This window comes from Pogona vitticeps, chromosome 2 (genome assembly GCF_051106095.1).
Source record: "Pogona vitticeps strain Pit_001003342236 chromosome 2, PviZW2.1, whole genome shotgun sequence".
In the NCBI taxonomy this organism is placed as follows: domain Eukaryota; kingdom Metazoa; phylum Chordata; class Lepidosauria; order Squamata; family Agamidae; genus Pogona; species Pogona vitticeps.
Genome location: NC_135784.1, coordinates 69693978 through 69699977, shown reverse-complemented (window position 1 = coordinate 69699977; position 6000 = coordinate 69693978).

Below are 6000 nucleotides of genomic sequence, written 5' to 3'. Positions count from 1 at the left end.
TTGAACTAATTAAATGAGAAATTACCTGAATTGTAATTTTGAAAATTGTGTTAACACTACAGGAAGAAAGGAAATGATATCACTATAAGCTTCAATACAGAGAAGTAGGAACATTTTGTATTTGTGATAAACGAACTGAAAATAATACAAATACATATGAAAAAGCATTTGAATTTATTTTGTTTTTGTGTGCATGTGTGTGTGTTTGTTCTTTTGCTAATGTTAATAGACCTTATTTTGCCAAGGCTAAGATAAAAAATCAAAGTCCATTGATATGGCCACATTTTGGTGGACTGGTAAGGGCCTGATTGACTCTTTTATTAGCAGTATTAGCTAAATAACACCCACAAGGAGGGGGCAGATCTGGATTATAGCAGGAGCAAAGGAGTAAACCTCTAGTCTGTATCCACACTAAGGTCCTGACCCAAGTGAGCTTCCGACTGGTTGCCAAATGACTGCCTAGCATGTAAGTATCTGTAGCATGTTCTGTATAATATCTAGCTTGGCCTGTCTGATTGTAATGAATGCTGAACTTCATCTGATCCAGCAAGCTGCTTATGTTCTTAAGTAACATATTCAGGATCACTAAACATAGCATTCTGTAAAGTCTTAACTGTTAAGTGATCCATTCTTGAGTGTACATTTTTGGTTTGTAAGGTTAAAACACATGCCTCTAGAGAATATGGGTCAATTAAACAAGTTGCTTGTTTAATTGGTGAGAATCAAATTAGTATCTTGTAGCTAAAAGCACTGTAATCATAATAATATCCTCCATTTTATGTGTTGGATCCAATAAACAGTGCAAAGTAGGAAGCAAGTTGCTGTGAAAGTAAATGTGCAAACAGAATGAAAGTAAAGATCTAACTGGGTACATGTAGAGTCAAGTGTTTATTAGGGTCGTTTCAAAGAGTAATTTTTCCTCCTCTTCAAGATGGATGCAGTCTTTTATCAACCTGTCTCGCAGTGGGATGCTTCTGCAGTTAAGTTACCTAAGGCCTGTTAGCGAAGTAACTATAAAACACTCCCATGATAAGTGAACAAATAGCTTGGGAAGTTAATGCGTGCACTCGGACAATTAATAAGCGGGCATCACCAGTTTGTCATCCATCCTTTTGATAAGCATAATTTTCACACTGTGCTTCAAAGAAAAGAACTCACAAAAGAAAGCAGAGGCTGCGTTAATTGGCTGAGCCTGGGAATGACACTGTGAGCCACTAACAATTGCTTGCAATTACATGAAGCCGCTTTCACAAAAGCCCGGCTGCTCTGGTTCACTTACTGTTACATTTGGCTTTATGCACAATTTTGTGTGTGTGATTAAAAACATCTTGCACAGTTTACCTTGTTATTAACTATCACTTGCAGACCAGCTACTAAATAGACTTGAAGAGGAATTGTCTTTGTTCAAATGCAACCCCCCTCCCTTTGTGTAAGTAAGGAGCCCTGTCTTTGGCAAATGTGGTTAAGTGACAGCTATAAAAACGAAGAGGCCCATGACATCTTAGAGCCTAATTTATTCTCTTTCCTTTGACACCGGTTTCTGTTGCTCTTGCTGCAGAAAGTGTAGTCCAATAATGCTAGGCAGCCCTCTTCAGGTTCCACAAGTAAATGAACCATTTCTAATGCATGATTCCATATTAATCTATAATGTATTTATCTCATTCAACAGGTTTATAGTATATTCTTCAGTGAGAATGAACCATGACTTTGATTTTAACTATTTTAAGAACAGATGGGCATGAATTGCTTCTCAGTTCTTTTCTCACAAGAATTTACCAAACATTGCCAGAAATATTCCAGATATAAATACCTTTACATTTGGACACTTTTGACTGTGGGAGAAACCACAATGGACAGATTAATCCATCGCACCCAGGGCTTTGAATATGTAATTCTTTAATGACTTAGATACAGTATTTAGTCATTAAAGTTACCAGTTCCTTTTTCTGAGGAAATCTTCACCTTTAGCAACCACATGATAAGCAGGTAGAATATTGCCCTCTCCATGCTAGAGAATAGTTGATTTACAGGCCAAACCCATGTTAGGTTTTTATACAAGTGCTGACAGTTAAAGAGTCACTGCTGATATGATGTGTACTTAGGAATCTCAGCAGTGACACTTTCACTGCCAGCTAGAACCAAGTGAATGTTACTCTACCTGTGTAGAAAAGCAATAGGATTTGAGCCTCTGAATTTGGCTAGTGTGGATGGGAAAGAATTTCACTCCAGTTGGTTTCCCATACATTTACAAGAGTCACAAATTTCTTTATATTTAAGGTGAGAAAACTTAAGGTTTCGTCAGAGGAAAGTGCAGAAGAAATCCCAATGGACGTATTTTCCTCATCTTAAGGTCTTCAAGCATCACACTTAGTTCTTTCTATGCCATTTCCCTATTTGTTGGCTTTCTACAGTTTATAATAACAGTCATCCTACACATGACCAGGTTTAAAAAACTTCATAATAATCCTCAATTCTGTTTGAATGCAAGGGGGAAGCAATACCTTTTATGGTACCAAGTGAAAGGTGTTTGGGGATTAGGGAGTGTACAGCAAAGAAAAAGTAGGACAGAAGTACTTAATTTTATCGCCAGTCTTTTCTTCAGTCTCACAATTCATTTTCTTTCCATTAGCTTTTCTCCAGTAGGCATTCAAATGCATGTAATGCTTTGTACTCTGAGAGAGTAATACTTGTATCAAAAGACGTGACGCAACAAAAAGGTAAAGGTAAAGGTTCCCCTTGACAATTTTCGTCCAGTCATGTTCGACTCTAGTGGACAGTGCTCATCCCCGTTTCCAAGCCATAGAGCCAGCGTTTGTCCGAAGACAAACTTCCATGGTCACATGGCCAGTGCGACTTAGACACAGAATGCTGTTACCTTCCCACCTAGGTGGTCCCTATGTATCTACTTGCATTTGCATGCTTTCGAACCACTAGGTTGGCGGGAGCTGGGACAAGCGACAGGAGCTCACTCCATTGCGTGGATTCGATCTTACGACTGCTGGTCTTCTGACCCTGCAGCACAGGCTTCTGCGGTTTAGCCTGCAGCGCCACCACATCCCTATAAAGGAATTGCTCCCCAGCAGGGACTTGAACCAACCACCTTTGGAACTCCAACAGGGTGCCTTACCCCACAGTGCCATTCCTGTTGCTGTGATGCAACAAGCTAAGGTAGAAATCAGATACTGTTCTAATAGTTATAGATGGCAGAGAGCACTGTGATGGAAAGAGGTAGAGATAATGAGTAAGGCAAGTTGGACATCTATACACCATCTGCCCAACACTGGTTGTTTGTCAGAAGCCCCCCCTCCTCCATCTTGAAGGTGCTGCCAATGAATTCTAGATTAATTAATTGGATCTAATTTGCTATAGGGAGGAGATAATCTGTAGAAGATGTTAGGGGCAGTGATGACACCATTGTTATAGTAGATCATTACCAAAATAAACTTGATACTGTATTATGGTCTCTGTAAACCCTATAGTGTTAGACAGCCAGCTGTGATTCTTCATCTATATCGAGACTGCTGAATTCATATAGTTTTCTTGAGTCTTTGTCACTGGTTCTTTGGTTTCCATATTGATTCTTTCTCTTCCTTTTCTTTCTTTATGATAGCAGGATGACCTGATTTCTTAATGTGATTGTGCATCAACATCCTTGATTCAGTCACATGATTCAGTCACATCATAGTTTTCTGGAGAGTTGCAGGTAATTATAGTGCATGTGGTGTGTTAATAATAATAATAAAATTGAATTTAAGGAGTGCAGAGGTGTCACCCTAAAAGTGAAAAATATTTTAAAATGTGGCTCACAGAGGTGCACTAAAAGCAAAAGAACAATTTAAATTTAAATTTAGGGTGTTCTAATATAGAAGATCATGGAGATATAGGGGGAGCAAAGATTATCATATATTTCCTCCATATCCAGAGTAAATCTTCGGTAAAAGGATTCCGTATTTGTTTCTCATTTGTCAAGATTCTTTCTTTATATAAATATACATCCAATGACTTTCCTTGTTCTTCTCTCTCCTTTCTTGCCCATTCAGAAGTCTTGCAATCTTGTATAAGTTTGATTACTTGAGCCATTTGAAAAGCTTCATAATATTTTAGTAAATATGGTACTGCTAGCCCTACATTTCTACTTGGGCCATACTTAACTGTGTTTATAAATCTCGGGGATTTACATTTCCCTGCAATAAATTTTTCCAATATGTTTTGCCATTGTTTTATCTTTTTCATTTCCAATTGTAGAGGGATGTTTTGAAATAGAAATAGACGTTTTGGTAGGATATGAGCTTTTGCTATTGCAGTTCTTTCCAATAATGTTAGATTCCCAATAATGTTAGATAATTTTTAATTAGAATAATGTTTAATCTTTTTAATTTTTAAATTTTTCCCGTAATAAAACTACTTTTTTAAATAGTTCCTATAGACTAGTTTCCTTATATTTTTTATTATCCAAATCCCCAAATATTTGAAACTTGAATAACATAGGTCTAAACCTGTTCTTTTCTTGATTTCTTTTTGTTCTAGGATTGGAATATTTATGCATAGCAATTTATATTTATCATAATTTTTAATCCTGTATAACATTTGAAATCTTCCAGTATTTGTTTCACTGTTTCTATACTTTCCGTTGGAAATTCTAAGAATAAAAGTATATAGTCAGCATATAAATTAATTTTATGCTGTTTATTTCTAACCATTATTCCCCTAATATTAATATTTTTTTCTAATAAGTGTCACAAGTGGCTCTATGGCCAGTGCAAATACTAATGAAGACAATGGGTCTCCTTGTCTTGTTCCTCTATATAATTCAAATTTTTCAGATTCAATTCCATTTATTAATATTGAAGCCCTTGCAACTTCATATCGCTTTTTTAGAATGTTGATAAATGTTGCACCCATATTAATTTTTTCTTATAATTTGAATATATACTGCCATTCCACATGGTCAAAAGCTTTGAGGGTGCCTAATGAAAGTATTGCTACCTTCTTTTTTTTCATGATGTAATATGTATAATATTTAATATCTTACGAATCACATTCGACATTTGTCTCCCTGGCATAAATCAATATTGGTCTCCGTGAATATAATTTGTAATGAAGCTATTGGCTCTTTGTGCTGTAATAGGTAATATTTTTTATCTTGATTCTGTAAAATTATTGGCCTATATGCAGATGGAGATGTAATGTCTCCATCTTGTTTTCGGATAGCCATTATTCTCGCTTCTTTCCAGGAGTCTGGAACTTTTTCCCCATTCATTTTTTAGTTATAATTCTAATAAATGTTCAGATAGTTCGTCTTCCCATATTTTATAGAAGTCTTCTGTGAAACTGTTATAACCTGGTGACTTTCCCTTCTTAAGTTTTTTGATAGTTATTTTTATCTCTTTAAATGTTATTGGTGAGTTAAGTTGGTTTTTATGTTCTTCACTAATTGGATTATGTGGTAGAGAATTCACAAATTCATGAACATCCATTTCTGGTCCTGTTTCTGTCTCATATAGCTCTCTATAATAGTCCCTAAAAGTTGTTAGAATTTGCTGTTGTGATGTTACTATTTTATCGTCTTTAGTTCTTATTTTAACAATTGTTTTTTAATAGCTTTCCTTTTTATGGCATTAGATAATAATCTGGAGTTTTTATTTCCATATTCATAGTAATTCCTCTTTAAATAGTTCATTGCAATTTGGGTTTTATTTATGTCCAATGCTTCTAATTCTGCTCTAGCCTTTATCATTTCTCTCAATATTTTATTAGATCCTGATCTTGTATGTTCTTTTTGTAATTGTTTTATTATTTCTTCTAATTGTATCTGTAATTTCTCTCTCTCTCTTTAATCTAGATCCCTCCATGATGAATCTCCCCCTTAAATATGCTTTAAGAGCATCCCATAAAACTATTGATTTCACCTCTTCCTTGTTATTTAGTACATAAAATAACTTAATATCTTTTTTTTAATTTTTTCAATAATTTGTGAATTTCCACATATATTAGTATGAA